The 16694-nt window shown below is 49.3% G+C and overlaps 1 long non-coding RNA gene across 1 annotated transcript; it reads left to right on the forward strand.

The window, feature by feature from the left end:
• The first annotated feature begins 5072 nt into the window (after positions 1 to 5072).
• LOC139597231 (uncharacterized) lies at positions 5073 to 11474 on the forward strand. Its single transcript, XR_011681550.1, has 3 exons — positions 5073 to 5135; positions 6731 to 6793; positions 8973 to 11474. It is a non-coding gene; the product is annotated as an uncharacterized lncRNA (long non-coding RNA).
• The last annotated feature ends 5220 nt before the right edge of the window (positions 11475 to 16694 follow it).

Genomic DNA, 16694 nt, shown 5'->3' on the forward strand with positions numbered 1-16694 from the left:
AGTTTTCCTACAGTATCAGCATAACAATAACTTTTGCAACTGTCTGATGTTGGGACTGGTTTGTATTGCAAATGTCCTTGTCTAATCTACAGCTCTGTATTAAATAACACATTATCCTCTCATGACATTTGGCTTTGCCAAGAGAGTACAATATTTATATACATGCCCACAGCACTGTATTTCTGACAGAATACTGTATCAATGACAAATTGCAGGTTTGGTAACAGGAGTCAGAACAAGTTTTAAGTGTGCTGGCATTGGGGAAGTCAGAGGAGCTTGTTTACATACAGAACAATCACAGGAACAGACAAAATTATTGTGTGCTGATAAATATTGATCTTCAAAATTGTAAACACTTTTGCATGCAGAAGCTGGAGAGCTGCTGTAACAGATAATTGCTCAATGTTATTTCAAATCAAAATGCAAAAATTGCTTTCAAGATGTGAGCAGCTCTTCACTCATGAGTTGGGACATCTTCTGCTGATAGCATTTGCTCAAGGGCAGAGTCAGCAGACATCCCCACAGCCAATGGGATGTTGGTCATGTCACAAAGACAACACTTCTGCCAGAGAGAAAAAAGTGGGAAGTGCTTCAGCCCTTTCTGGAGTGACCTTGATGTGCAACTTCCCTCCCACCCCTTTGACCTTTGCTTTTTGTATCCTGCCTCTGTCCCCTCTCAGACTCCATGGAAAAAACTGTGCAGTGATTTTGGGATGTGATCCTGCAGCAGCACCTTCTCTCCTGCCCTCCTTTCCATGCTTGCTGTAGTTGATGCATCCATGGGGAGAGCTCACAAAAGGGTCAGAAATATACAGGGAAATGGCTCTGAGCTGAGCCCAGGCTCTGAACAGCCAGGTCACAGCAGCAGTGCCAAGGGCTTGCCTGGGACAGGCTGGAGTATCTCACTCTTCCCCGCCCTGAGTTTAGTTAGAATGTTTTACAGGCAGTTTTATATTGAGATGTCGGCCGTGCTATCAACCCACCCCCTCCCCTGCACATAATCAAAATATTTTGATAACCAAAAAATGTCAGGCAATACAGCACATTTTGCAGTAAATAAATACAGCAAATAACTGCAAAGGCAAGGAGGGGAGGACTGGGGAGCTGGTGCCTCTGCTGAAGGTTTCCATCTTCAAACAACAAAAAGATCCTTTATAATTAGTGTTTCAATAAAAACCAGACCTTTTCTACAAAAATAACCTGACTCTAGTGAAAAAAAGGAGGTTGATGGGAGGGAATGTCATGGTGCTGGTTCATACCTCGAGAGCAGAGCACAGGCCCGGCACAGCCGCGTGTGGGCCCGGCAAGGCCCACAAGGCCTGGCAAGGCCCGGCCACTCCTCACGCCAGACAAGGAGCGATTCCATCATCCTTGGCACACACCAGATCCGTGTGACAAATTGCAATGGCAAGGCTGCACTGGCAGCCTGGATGGCAGGCAGTGAAATCCCTGTCCAGACAGTGCTACGCTCTGGGCACTCTTTGAGCCAAGGCAAGGCGGGAGATGCTGCCAAAACGCCATCGGCATGGCCGCCACACCCATCTTCCACACTGCAGAGTGCCTGAGGCGGCTGCGAGCACCGAGGGTGCCCAGGAAGCCAGGGCTGGGATTGTCACACCACACACACAGCTGAGGGAATTGTAGAATGCCAGGGCTGGTGCACAAGGGCAGCTGAAGGAGACATGGAAAGAAACCAAGCACTAACCCACTGTTCAGTCTGGTCACAAGGGACTGAAAGGCTGGAGGAAGGGTTAGTGCAGAAGTCAAAGCTCAGGACAGGAAGTTTACTGTGCTAGAGGGTTAATACAATAAATAAAAAACCCTGGTCCCCATTCTGCACACCAGGAACCCCCGTTCTGTTCATTGGGAAACACAAAATCCTGTGACTGTACCCACACCTGGTCCTTTCCACTGTCCCAGGCACCCCAGGCTGCCCACCTGCACTCCCTGTGCCCTACACAGCCCCTGCAGACACAGGGACCCCCTTGCCCATGCTAAGCCCAGTGTTAGGATGCAGTCAGGGGCTGCCTAGACACTCCTCCAGAAGCAGCACAGTTTATTAGCCCAGTAGTAGTGGAAAGTTTCCAGGCTGGGCAGGATGCTCCAGCAGCAAGGCGGGCAGGTACTGGGGGCTGCCCAAGGCTCTTGCTGCAACAGGAACTCAAGGGCAGCATGGCAGCACAGCTCCCAGACCCCAGGGACTGCTTTTGAAGAGGTGTTTCTCTTCAGCTGTTTGTCCCCTCCAATGTCACTTGTCCCACCAACAGCCCTCCTCAAAGGGCATGTAACCTCCAAGTTTTTGTCTTTATTCTCCTTGCACTCACAGAAGCAGATGCAAGCCCAGCATTTGGGCTTGTGCCGGGCAAACAGAATTGGTCTCCTCAAAGAGTTTCCTGCCTTTACCACCAGCCTGCAGCACGGAAGGAGTGGCCACAGCTCACCCGTGTGACAGGGAACAGAAGCATCTCAGCAGGCCACATTTCACATGTGTGGTGGGGGATGTTTATTTTTTTAACCAGTTCCACGGCTGCCACCTCCGCAAGGGCATCACATTCTGAATGTCTGACAAGCCCCAGCCTGGCTGGGTGTCTGTATCCTGAGGCAAGGGAAAACCAGAGGGCCTCAGAGCATCTCCATATTCCCTGGAATGGGACAGAGATGCCCTGAGAGCAAGGGGACAGTGACGAACAGGACCCAGACAGGGCCCCCACAGGTGTGCCCGTGGGAGGGCAAGCAGCAAACTGCTCCACTGGGGTATTTTGGGCTTTTTGCTTTCAGCCCCAGTGATCCGTGGGGTGCATCTCTGCTTGGTGGCAGCAACTGCACAGCATCCATGTGGAAAACCACCCCAAGCACACAGAGCCCCTGGCCCTCCCCCAGTCTCTGTGAGCAGCATTCATTCCTTGCTCTCGCTGTAGATCCGGCATGCCGAGTCCTTGCTCCCCAAGAGTATTCTCCCTTTACAAAGCAAGATCATAAAGCGGTGACATAATCCAAGCTTGGCAAACACTTTTGCTGATGTTAAGCCAGTGCCTTTCGTGGTTCTCACTGCAGCTTTTGAGGCCATGATATACATGGTACAACCAGCTGATTAAATGTGCAGGAGCCTCCCAAGATACCATTTCATCCGAAACGCTGACATTTATATTTGACTTCCAATAAGTGTGGGGCGCTTTTTTTTTTTTTTATTTTTAATTAGTTCTCACAAGGGTGGGAGTCAGACACAGCTACACAATGAAGTTCTCCACAGAATAGGTATGATTCAACCAGATGACTCCTGGCCAGACTTCCTAACCCATCTACCTTGCAGTGGAGCCTCGAAGCCAAATTAATTAGAGGCCACCCACAAGTAGATGTGATTCTGTGTAGGTGAATCTCTTTGCCCATTCATTCCCTACCACATCTGCTGAGATCTCAACATTCATGCTAAGGGTGAGTGGGAGGGCTCTGGTGCTAAATAAATTACTCGATTCGTTTCGTTTTGGCACCAAGACTTAGCCAGCCAGTGAGGCTGAGTAGTAAACAATAGTAATGTGGAAAAAAAGTTAAAAAAAAAAGCAGCATATAAGATGCCTCAATGAAGAGGTGTGATTGTTGGCAAAATGTGTCCCATTTGAGTTTATGGGATGTACAGAGTCATTTTATTAGGGATACTTTTTGCTATTAGTGTAATAAAAAAGGACCAATTGTTTCTGCCATCTGAGAAAACTCTTGGTGGAACAGGCATAAATCCAGGAATAATTAAGAAAATAATAGTGCACACCCAACAAAAAAAACATTATTTGTTTAAAGATGAAGTCCCTCTAGAATACTTGGTAGTGATTGTGTTTCTTTCAAAAGAGGGGGAAAAACCCTTCTAAATGAAAAGCAGCAGCCATCAGCTCATCTCTAAGATCTCGAGTGGAAAAAGCGTGGGGCTGTAATCCCCCTCAGTGGTGAGGCTTTTCCGTTTTCATCGCTCTTATCAGCCTTTGCAAGTTGCAAAATAAAAGTGTTTTGCCCCTACATGTTTCCATCAGAGGATCAGAAGCACTTTACAAAGCACAATTAATTGAGCTTCACTGCTTCACCTGTGAGAACAGAGCAATTATTTAGCAACAGGGTTTGGGGTTTTTTTTGCTGTTTGGGGTGGGGGTAGAAATAAAAACTGCAAGAAGAATTCAAACCCACCAGGCCAACAAGAGACTCAGCAGCTTTAACCACTTCCAATGATGAATGTGACAAATCTGCAAGTTTCTGACCACCAGATCTGGGTTCTCCTTTTGGAAAGGAACATTTTGCCTCAGCATCACTTTTCCCAGGCCTCAGCTTGCTAGGCTCCCCACCGGCACAAATCCCCATTCTCCCAAGTTCTGACTCTTCACATTTAAAAGTGTCTGGAAAACCATGTCTGAAAGAGCCCACCCTCCCTGCGAGTGTGTCACGGTGCCATCGCACACCCAGGGTGTGCACTGTGAGCTCCAAAATCCTGCTCCCACTGCTCCTGTGTGACTCCTGGACATGGGAAAGTCTGCAGCTCAGAGAAACACAGACCGAGAATCAGTGTTTGTGGAGAATTTAGCATCACAGTAATGGGGAAAAAAAGAGAACGATTTTAAGTATCACTCTGATGTCATGTGAGTGCACGTACATCAACTTTTACCCAAGCAGGGCTGGAAAAGCATCATCCCTTTTCCGTCTGGGTTATGAGCGGCCATAAACGCCCGACGGAAGAGGCAGAGGAACGAACTGGCTCGCACGAAGGGCGAAGCTGAGCATTCCCACCGCTCCCGCGCAGCTCTCGTATTTTACATACATCTGTTTATTTTTCCCGAATTGAGGTTTTTTTTCTCTGCACGCGGCTTTCGGCGGCGGCGGGGGCGCGGCGGTCCCGGTTCACAGCCCCGGGCCGGGGGCAGGTGAATCCTCGCCCCGGCGGGCCCCGCAGCCGCAGCCGCAGCCGGGCCGTGCCGGGGCCGCGGGCGGTCCCGCCGCCCCGCGCTCCGCTCCCCGCCCCGCGCCGCGCCCAGCCCGGCCCGGCCCGCCCCGGCGGGCGGCGCTGCGGCCGCCCCCGCTCCCAGCAGCCTTTGCAGCCGCCTACAATGAAATTTGCGAAGTTTTTTCGGTTTCGGCGCCATTTTCGAGTGGACTCGGAGGTGAGGAGGGAGGGCGGGCAGGGCGGCGGGGCCGGGGCGCGGCGGGGGGCGGCCAGCGCTCCCCGTGCCCTGTCCCCGCTGCGGGCGGCGCGGCCCGGCCCGGCCCGGCCCCGCGGGACGGACACGCGGGACGGGGAGCGCTGGGGGGGGCTCGGCGGGACCCCCTCCCGCCGCTGCCCCGTGGGCGGGGTCGCGCCGCTCCCCGCGGGGCACGGCCGCACACGGGCCCGGCCGAAACTTTGCGAGGGGGGCGCAAGGAACTTTTAAAAACCCCCAAACAACGCCCCCCAAAACTGTTAAGAAAACTTTCTTTGCGGCGGGGGGTGGGGAGCGCGGGCGCACCGGCAGCGGCCCGGGGGGAGCCGCCCCGCGCGGCACAAAGGCGGCCCCGGGGGCTCGGGCCGTGCCGCTCGGGCGGTGACAGCGGCGGCACCGGGGGGCGGCGGGCGGGGCCCCCCCGGGCCGTTGGTGCGGGAGCGGCGCGCGGGGCCGGTTCCCACGTGGGTGCGGGGCGCCCCGACCGCCCCTCGGTGCCTTTTCCTCACGGCTTTTTTTTTTTTTTTTTCATCCCCCCCATTATTAATAATTTTTAATTTTTTTTTCTTTTGAGCCGCGCCCGCCCCCCGCAGGTGGGGCTCGGGGTTGATTTTTTTTTTTTCTTTTTTTTTTTTTTCCCCCGTTTCCCTCTTTTTTTAAAGCGAACGCGGGGACCCTCGGGCTGCCGGTCCGGCGCGGAGTCTGCGCGCCCCCGCACGTAGAAAATAGTTTTATACGTTTAAAAAATAATGCTAGTGTAACCAAAGAATAGTTCTCCAAAATAATTTAAAATATTAAAGAAAATCCAATTGGCAGCCAGCTTTTGCTTTTTTTTTTCTCTTTTCCCCTCGGTGGTTGCTCGCTTTGTACAGGAAATTTGAATATCCTGGCAAGGGCCAGCTTCCCAGGGCAGCCTCGCAGCTCTCTCGGAGCTGCAGTGATGGAGCAACATGCGCAGCGCTGAGACTTTTCCCTCTGTAATTGATCCTACATACAGTATTTTTTCCCCTATACGCATCGGGTATATAAAGACAATTTTTTTGCGTTTGGAGAGTGAGTTTTCCAGGGTTAAATCATTAATTGCTCCCTCAAAAAACAAATTCTGCTTGTGTGTCTTATGCGTGTTAAGTGTAGGTGAGGGACCATCTGCCAAGTTTCATCACCTTCTGTTCTGAAGAAATCCAAAGAACTCACCGGCAACTGTGAAAGTCTGTATTTAGTTAATCGACTTTGGTGGGAAATACAGTAAAACTCAGCTGCTAATGCAGTAAACGTTTATGAAATACAAGAGGGAAGCTTTAAGTAATGCTTCATGCAAACTTAAGCCAAATCTAAAAAGGAAAAAAAAAATTCAGTGTGCTTGTTATGTTTTGAATTATTGTTCATCTGACCAAAAAAGAAATTGGATTTTTGTTTGTTTTTTTTTTTCTGTTCTTAACAAATAAACTTTATAGAAATTGGGCTTCCAAATCTGACCCTTGTTGTTTAGAACTGGATGAGATGACAATGCTAAAACTTGGAAGTAACAAAAAGCATCATACTTTTCTTCTCCTCAGCAGTGTTGAGAAAAAACTGTGGATCCTGGAATTTTACTGTGGATTTTTCTGGTTTTCTGGAGTGCTGTAAGTTGAAGTCTTGTCCCACAGGCCTTTCTAAGCACCAGTAGCTCCCTGTCCCACTAACACCCCCGCCTCGGTAAACACAGCTGATCCTGCTGGTAACAATGTAGGGCTCGAGTTTCACCCCGAGTGAAGTTAACGAATTCATTTTTCGCATTATTTCAATCTGCCCTTTGTAGCTGCAGTTTGGTTTCGGGTGTTCGGCCCCACCTAGGAGCGTGTCGATGGCGTGTGGTTTAGCACGGGGAAGGTGCAGGGAAAACGTGCTGGGCTTTATCCCGACTGCGTGCTGCCTCCCTGGCCCTTTTATGGGCAAATTAGAGAAGAAAAAAAAATTAATTTTGATGAAGCGCGTGAGGAACGACCTGCTCTCGCATGGCTTCGACAAGAACGGGCAGGAAATTTATTTTCTGCGTTGGTTTTGTGCCCCCGGGAGTGAGTCGTGGCTGGGCAGAGCGGCGGTGTTGGGTGGTGGGGAGATGCTGTGGGTGCCGTGCAAATGAAAGTGGCTTGGCTGGGGCAGTTTCCTCTGCTCGGGCTCCTTCTCCTCCCGCAGCCCTGCCAGGCAGTTCCTGCCGGGAACGGCGGAGCTGGAGCCATGTGGTGGCTGTCGATCAAGCACCGGCTCTGATCCCACCTATTGGCCACATCTGTAAATATTCGGATGTGACTTTTGTTTAAACCTCATTGTTCAAAAGGAGGCAGCAACGAAAGTGTTGGGATTTTTCAGAGGCAGGCAGCAACGAAGTGTTCTGCTGGTGTTACTCACACCCTTATTTTCGTTTTGTCACCGTAAATTTGCCTCGCTGATGAGTGCCTGGGACCTTCAGCTGTAATGAGATGATTTACTTTAGTCTTTTTCTAAAATAATAAATGCCTTTTTTTTTCAATTGTTTCAAATGAGAACAATGACTTCAGGATTTGTTTGTGCATGTCTCCTAGAAAACTGTTGGTTAGCAGAGCTGGGGTTTTTGTTCCTATTTTTTTTTTCTATATATAGGAAATGCTTAATATTTACTTGTCTTTGAGCTCACCTAGCCCTGAAGTGTGTGGGTCAGTAAAGGTTCTGTATGCAAATCTGTCCTGTCATGGGCTCCTGTATTTATTTCCTTTCCTTCCCCATGGCGCTCCTTCTCACTTTTTTTCCCATCTCTTTTTTTCTGGTTAGTGTCAGTGAGGAGGGATGAGGTTGTATTTTAAGGGAATTCAGTATTTCAGAGGGAATTTGTTTTAGTTTTGTGTGTGTGTTTAAGACTGGGGGGGGGGTGTTTTTGCTTAATTGCCCAATATACTTTGGCAAGCAGAAGTTGCATTGTTTTGTGAATTGCATTAATGGTTTTCTGCATGTTCAAATTCCCCAGTTATTTGGGGGATTTAATTAAACCTCTGTAGGTGGCTGGCTTGCGTAGATGACAGGTAGAAGTTTCTATTTCTAGAAGGAGCTGGTGCACACACTGCAGGCATGGAGCTCTTGGCAGCAGAAGGGCTGTTGCAGTGCTTTGCATTGAGGCAGAGCTTTTGGGGCAGTTCTTCTCGTCTTTGGGGTTACCATAAGCAGGACATCCCTGTTCCTGGCTGTAGGGAGGTGCTGCTTGGAAGCTGGAGGTGCTCCTGGGATGCTGCCTCTGTGTGGCACTGAGAGAGGGCACTCGTGGTGTCACCACAGCAGCATCGACCCCCAGACAGCCTCTCTGCATCTCATCTCCTGCCCTAGGCCTGCTTTATCACCTAAACCAGCACAATTAAGATGGCTCCTTTGCTTTTGGTCCGCCAGTACCAGCAGAGTTGTTCTTGCTGCTGCTTTAGGGAGGAAGGTGCTGGCCATGCTTGTGCTCAATGGCTTTCCCACCTGCCCAGAGCTGCCCCTGGTTTTTCTGGCTGTCTCTCCTTGCCCCACAGCACCTGGGTTGTGATTGGTGTGCCTTGGGTGCCACTGCCCAGAGTCACACTGAGCCAAGGGTGCTTGTAGCAGGGGAGGATGGAGAGAGGAGGGATGAAGTTACTCTGCTGCATAGTCTGCACTATCTGGAGCTGAAAACTTGATTTATTTTTTCTTCCCTAATTTTAAAAATACTTGCACCTGTCTGTGTGTGCCTTGGAAGGGAACTTGCCCTGGTCCCCCCTCCTGGAGTTTCCCCTCTCTGCCATTGCCTCTCAAACCCTTTCTGTTGTTGCTTTGTAGCTTCCACTGAAGCAGTGATCTGGTTCTCCAGAGAGGCCGTGCAGGAGCTGATGTGCCTCTGTTCAGAGGTGAGTTGGCAAGGTAAGCTCATGTCCCACCTGCTCCAAAATACCTGCAGTACCTCTGGGTAAATGCAGGTCCCTCTGGCACACATATCCCTTCTTGGGTACTGCAGGTAATACCTAGGAGAGGTTCAGGTGAACTCAAATTACCCTGTTCAGCTGCCAATTTCTGATGCAAAGTTGAGTTTCCAAAGCACAAACTAAGTTTGAAAGAATCTGAAGTGGGAGATGGGATAATTCAAACATGAAGCTTTTTATTGCATAAAATATTGATGCTGTCATGTCATAAATGTGCATCTTTTCTCAGATACATATTTCACTGCCTATCCCAAATTTCCAGTTGCCCAATACTTGGTGTGACTGTTGATTTTCCCTCTGTGCTAGAGGCTGGTGGAGGTGTATTGTGCTTGAAGAGAGCTCTTGCCCTTGTTGTTGAACTAAAAGTCTGGTTTATATAAATATTTTATATAAATATAAAAACATTAATTAAAATGTGAAGAACCTCAGTCGCTATCAAAATGGATTCTAAAGCTGAACGTGTTTACTGCTGCTTTTTTCTTTTGGATTCATTTGAAGAGATGAAAGAAATAAGATTGCACAGGTACAGTCAAGTAAAACAATGTTGCAGAAGTAATTAATGCTAATATGATGTGGGGGGTGTTTTGATTTAGCTCTACAGGCTGAGCACTGGCTGCGTGTTTGCTTTGCAGCAAGTAGCAGCTGCTCGTTAGGGAGTTGGCCCTGGTGCTGTCAGTGTTGAGGACACTGAAGTGGTGAAAATATACTGCTCTTTTGTTGGCAAATATTTGATTTCAGATTTGAAATCGCTTGGCACAGGTCACAAGAGCTTTTGAGATTCCTATTTTTAAGTTTGCTAAAGAGGCAGGGGCTTGGTGGCGCCTTGGGCATGAGGAGATGGCACAAGAATTGGAGCCCAGGGCGTCATTTCTGACATTGTTCAGCTTTTTTTGTGATGCTGCTTTTTAAGAAAATGAATTGAAGGAAGTTGTCCCATAACTGGTGGGGTGGGGGGGGGAAGGTAGAAAGGAAATACAAAAAATATCAGTGTGTCTGCATAGCTCCTGTGCAGCCCAGGCACGGGGTGTGCAAGTGCCACTGGCAGCTGCCCTCTGCAGGGCTGCAGCCCCTCCCTGCCCTGCTACAGGCAGGGAGTGTGATGAAGTTCCAGAGATCTTTAATTTTTGGTCATGTAAGGCTTGTCCATTCATATGATAAATAAGCATCATTTACTCTTTTTGAAAATAAGGATTTTTTTATATATCTCAAAAGTCAAATTGAGCTGAATGAAAGTATTTTAAAGAAAATTTAACAGGTTTCAACTGTTGGAATATGGAATTATTTATCTGAAATGTTAACATTGTGACTTCTGGAAAATCCTCGATGTTCAGCATCACCTAAGAGGAAAGTACAAGGTAATATTTCCCCACAGACCAGTTGGAAGGGCTGGGATGTTCTGCAGGCTCTTCACAGGAGCAAAAGCAACAGACCTTCTGGATCTGAAAGTGTATTATTTGCTGGGATCCAATACTAAGTGTGGTTTGGGAGAACAGTTAATTTCTGACCTTGTTTGTGAAACTGGTTTGTTTGCACTGTATAACTGCTTGTTCTCTTACAGTTACAGACTGTCTGATAGCACCTGTGAAGAAAAAAACCCTGTCTTGTGGTAATGCATGCATGTTAAATGTCTTCATTGTAGAGTGTTCTTCAGTTCTTTATATCATGGTTTAAAAAAAATTTTTATATATATATTCAAAATACCATTTGGAATGTCAACATTCAGTGGGCTTTGAGGAGATGTAGCAGCACATCATGGTTTGTAGGGACAAGGAGATACAGACCATTCTGGGCTGCCTCATTACCTCAAGGATAAGACAAGAAAGTGAGCTTCTGGTTATCATAGATGTGGAAGCTAACACATTCCCATGTATCTCATTAGCTCAGGTATGTGTTGGTGCTTGGACTGTGCACATCCTTTACTTCCCTGGGAGCTCGTGGGTCTGGCCCTGCAGGCAGGAAGGACTTGCAGCTCCTTTTTGTCCTCCAACATGGGCATGACCACATCCTATGCTACACCTACCCCTCAGCTATTGCTCTTTGGGCCTTTCCCTGGCAAAGGATCAGCCAAGGGGCCCTTGCCTTGTGTTTGGGGCAGAGAGGGGGGTCTGGAGGCTGTGGAGAGCTGTCAGCAGTGCTCTAGCAGCACGTAAATACTGGAGTTTGGGATTGCCTGTTGCTCTCCAGTATTGCATTGCTGCTTTAGTGAGGCTGGAAATCGGTCCCTGCTGCAGGGCTCTGGCTCTTGGGGTCCCCCCTTGGCATCCCCACAGTGCTCCCCACCCTGCAGGGGGCTCCTGGCTCCCACCCCAATAAACCACTGCGGAGGCAGCAACAACCAGGGCTTGGTGTCGTCACTGGGGAGGAGGGGAGGGGAGGGGAGGGTGCTGCACCCAGCGCTGCTGGAGGGGACAGGGAGCGCTGCACCAGGAGATGGTGCTGGGCCCTTCCCTGGCCTCTGGGCACAGGGGGAGCTGGGGCTGCACAGGGGCAGTGCTGGCCCCTGGGTGCACCTGGCCTCAGGCCTGGCGAGGGGGTGTGGGGGACACTGGGGGGGGCAAGGGCTGGTGGGGACCAGAGCTTGAACTGGGTGAGAGGGGGGACACTCACTGTGCCTGGGGTGCTCATGGGGGAGCCCTGCTGCCCGAGGCATCATCTTTCCCAAATTTCTGCAGCTGTCCCAGCCTCTGCCAGGATCCCCCAGCTCAGGTGCAGCTGCCATAGGGGCACTGTCTGTAGCCAGCAGCATCTGGCACCACTTGGGCCATAGTGGAGGAGAGAGTTTGGACCACCTGAGGATTTGCCTGCAGCCCCACCTGCAGCAGTGATTTCTCCAGAGCTGTCCCAGCCCCATGGTGAAAGGTCTTTCCTTAGCATTTCACCACTTGAGGCTTCAAAACCCTGCTGGAATAGGCACAAGGGCCACCACTGAGTCGGGGATGCCCCTGGGAAGGGCTGGGGTGGTGCCTGCCTGCTCAAGATTCATCTGCTATGGGCTGAATGAACTTGGCAGGCCTGCCAGTGATGGTGCACCATTAACAGCCCCGTCCAGCAGCCTCCTGGTGGCTGTCAAGTCCAGAACATTTGTTTTTTCAGCTATCTTCAGGAATTACTAAATCCCCCTGCCCTACAAGCAACAGTTGTAGGGCAGGGGGAAATCCTGCTGCTGATTTACAGCTTCAATCCCTGCTCCTGCTCTGTGCAGGGACTGTCAGAGCATTGAGGCACCCCTAGAACACAAATGTCTGGCGTGGGGAGGTGTAAGGGGGGTGTGAATGGGGAGGAGCAGCTTTTAAAAGCCTCTGCCCTCAAAGGGGGCAAACTCACAATGTTTGGGCACACAACCAATGCATTCTAATCCAGACACTGCTATTCTTCCAGTTGTAAAATGGTTCATTCCCACTCTCAACAAGTCAAGCCATTAATTGCCAAGTCCCATACTGTTTTCCTTCAGGAAAATAACTTGATGAGTGATTTGATTGACACGGAAATTGATCAATAAAGTTGGTAATTGTACATTTATATTAATTTTGCACCCGTTTTTTTAAAGAAAGGTATCTACTGCTATTTATGTGTACGATTTAAAATTTCTTTTACTTTTTTTGGGCAGTTTCTGTTGTGATCAGTTTGATTTTACTCAGCTAGAAAAGACATTTTCACTGTGTTCACAAGCTGAAAACTGCTAGAACTGCTTTCAGGCTCTGGTCTCCTGCAGGATCAAAATGGGAGAGTTAAAGCACAGCAGAGTTTGTGGAGCAGTGGGCACAAATGCAGAGGCTCAGTGAAGGCAGGGGGATCCATGGGACAGGGACATGCCCCAGGGGGTGGCTGCAGGGGCCAGCAGCACAGGCTGTGGCAGTGATGGATGTGCCCACAACCAGCAATGAGTGGCACAGGGCTCTGTGCCTGCCTGGCTCCCAGGACCGTGTGTGTCCCTGCACTGCTCTAGATACTTCTGGAGATTGCCAGTTATCAACACAGAAAGTCCAGGGGACAGACAAGGGACAGACATCCAGCTGTGCTTTTCTTTGAGAAGCCAGGGAAGCTCCTGTCAGTTTTTTTTCCTGAGGTGTAGAAATTTGCCTTTGATGCAAGGCAAATTGGCTTGTGTGCAAGTTGGCTTCTCTACTGCATTTGTGCACAAACCACTTGGGAAAAAAGCACCAAATGCCTTTGCAGTGCATCCCTGGGCTGACCAGTCCCCCGCAGACCCACATGGCAACTGTTTGAGGCTTCTGCAGAGGGGCAGCAGCACAGGCAAAGCAGCCTGGCTAAACTTCTTTGTTCGTGTAGGATAAGGCAAGATGTGGTTTTTTGTTTATATGTGAAATTTGCTGCATCAGGAATGCATGTGACCACTGCAGAGGAAAAGTCTTTGAGTTCCCTCAGTAGTTTTTGCTGTGATTTTATAAACAGGCTGGAAGGCAGCAGTTCCCTGTGTAGGTAAATACGTGCAGCACATCATCATCACACCACTGCACGGCTGCTGGCCTTAGGAGAAAGTCATTGAACAAGTCTCTTAATTCACACGTTTCTACACCAATCTTCATTGTTTTAAATTTCCCCCGGACCAAAACTCTCCCACCTACTAAGACTGAGGTTATGTTGCTCACAGTACGAGGTACCTCCATTAGAGGTGGTGTGGGAGTCAGGTGAGGTTTTGCAGATTCCTTTAAACACTGGAAAAGCAACCCAAAAAGCCACCTTATCTACCTTCAGCCTTTTCCTGTTCACCTCCTTTGATGCAGAAGGAATTCTTGGCAAAGGCTGGCAGCTCATTGTGGTATCCAGCACTGTCTTGCTTTTCTTGCACTTCTTGCCCACCCACCTCATTTGCTTTTCCTCAGCTCACACCGAGCATGTTGGGAGCCAGGACTGCCTTTGGCAGGTGTTTGTGCCGTGCCTTGCACAACAGCAGCTCCCAGTGACTGCTGTGAATGACTTCAGGTCTGGCTCTTTGCCCCACAGAAACCTTGCATGTGTCTGGCTCTGTCTTTGCAGGGTAGGAGACCCTGGCTGGGGACCCAGCTGTGCAGCTGCCCCCAGCACAAAGAAAAAAACCTTGGGTTAAATTGGATGTGGCAGGTATCAGCCACATGGCAAAGCAGAAGCCAGCTCGCCTCTCCCCTGAGGGTTTGCTAAAGTGACAATGATGACCAGTGCAAACGATGGCTCTGACACCCTGATGACACAGTGGTTCCTGGCAACAAACTCACCAAATGGAAGAAAACCACAAATTGAAGTATTTTATTTTCTGAAGCAGTGTAAGATGTTGCTCCCTGCAATTTCTCACATAAACCCATCCTTATGGTTGTTCAGGATACTGAAGTTTACTCAAACTGTGATTCAGAGCATATATTCATTTATAAACTGTCTAGGTGAGTTCCCGTACCATATAGTCTGTGTGAGAAAATAACTTCCCTCTCATACTGAAAAGAAATTATTTGAGTGTGCAGGGCTGCCAGTTAAGGTCTGATGGCCAGGAGGGGACTGGAGGTGTGGAAGATGCAGCTCAGCAAGAAGGGAGTTGTGATTATGCTGTACTAGAAAGCACAGGGTGGCTTTCTAATTTCAAGTTAAGGACTTTACACCACAGAAGATACTTCTACCTCGTATTTTGTATTCTCTGATTGCTACAGGGTATTTTACGTTTTGTGCACGGAGGAGAAAAATTTGTCGTGAAAAGAAACAGGGGAGGAAAAAATCTGATAAAGGCACATCAATAAACATTTAGACGCTCTCTCTCTCACACACCCACCCCCCATTTCCCTGCTCCTCCCTGCCTTAGGGTCGGCTTAGTCACGTCCCAGTTCCTCAGACGGGGAACAGGCAAGGGAAGCATCAGCATCGCGGCTCTGGCGCTTCCCGGAGCGTTCGGTCCGTAGCCAGGCACTGCGTTCCCCTCCCGGGGAGCCGGGTTTATCCCGCTCCAGCCTGCGGGCAGCCGGGTTTATCCCGCTCCAGCCTGCGGGCAGCCGAGCCAGCCCCTTGTGCCGAGCCCGAGCTCCCAGCGGCACGGACGGGATTCCCGCGGATCCGGGGGCTCCAGGGCAAGCCCGGCCCCACCCGCCACCCTCACCCCTTCCCTCGCCAGAACCCGTGGGGGGACACGGGGATTTCAGTGAGAGGCTGGAACGGGAGAGCTGAGCAGGGTTATTGCACTGCCACGGGCAGCAGGACACCGCGGGAGAGCCACGCTTTGCCTAAGTCTCTTCAAAAAACCCTCCTGAAGCATTCCTGCTGCTGCTGCTGAGATTTTAGGGTTGTAAATCGGGCACCAAGAAGCCACCTTAGAGAGCTGGGGCTGGAAATAGCTGATTCCTTATTTATACAGACAGACAGTGCCTACTGGAGTATTCTCCTGATTGTGAAGGGCTGGGGTGGGGAATCACAACCTGTGAGAGGGCTCAGGCTGTCTGGGAATCCCCTCACACCCCCGTGATGCCCAAAGCTGGATCTTACAGGAACCATGATTTGCTACAGCTCACCTGGAGATATGCAGGAGACACACGAGGCTTGGTTCCCTTTCTGCTCACAGTGGGGACAAAATGAAGATGCCACTAATAATGATTGTTAAACACCAGCCTCTTCCTGCACCTTGATTTACTCACCATCACTGGCCTGTTTCTCCTACCTGGTTCCACGAGGATTTCCACCTTCCAAGATGAAGTTTCAAATCACCAGTTGGTGTTTCCTGGAGCAGAGCCCACACACAGAAGGGCATTTGCAGCCACTCAAATGTGTCCCCTGCACCAGCCTTTCATCACCTTCCAGCATGATCCCTCTCTCAGCTTCTCTAGGGATGAAAATCCTCACAGCCAGTTCTTAGACTGTGCTGAATCTTTGTGCTTTTCTAGCCCTACCCTCTTCACCTTGGTGCCTGCAGTGCCATGAGCCATGAGCTTAATAGGTACTGGCACCTTTACAGAGCTGGGAAGTGTTTTCCCCATCATAGTAGTCAACAAACTACATCTGCTTGGGTAATTAAATACTATAACAACTAAAAAAAAAAAAAAAAAAAAAAAAAAAAAAGGGAAAACCAGACCACAGTGGTGTCTCAGCTTATAAAGGTGCTTGCCAAGAGTGGAGATCTGATCTTGCAAGGTGCAACCTGCACAGGAATTAAAGGCACCTGGGCAGGGCAGACAGTCCTTTAATGATTTGTAACCAGCTCCCTGTAAGCACTGTCAGCTCCTCACTGCTGGATTAGTGCATGCTTGACAGGACTGTTGCAGCATAATGCACAATGAAACACCACCATTGAATCAGCCAGGATATACAATTACAAGGCAGCTCAAAGATCCTTATTTAACTCAATTTTCAAAACCAGGATTGCCAAAAAAAAGCCCCAAGTGAAGTGCCAGCTCAGTTCACAGAGAGACTTTTCATCACATTTTGTGTCTCAGCTACCAAAATGTACAGAAATGCCAGATGTCACAAGGAGAGACAGTGTAGCAAAGCCTATAAATATTCGAAATTATTTTTCCAGCATGCATTTGTGATTCATAAAAAATGGAACTATAATGAATTTCAAATGGCACATAAATGTTCAAATACAAGACACTCCTCTGTGCTTTCATAATGC

The sequence above is a fragment of the Agelaius tricolor genome, unplaced genomic scaffold, assembly GCF_023055355.1.
Source record: "Agelaius tricolor isolate 1412-34295 unplaced genomic scaffold, bAgeTri1.0.p SCAF_17, whole genome shotgun sequence".
NCBI classification, from domain to species: domain Eukaryota; kingdom Metazoa; phylum Chordata; class Aves; order Passeriformes; family Icteridae; genus Agelaius; species Agelaius tricolor.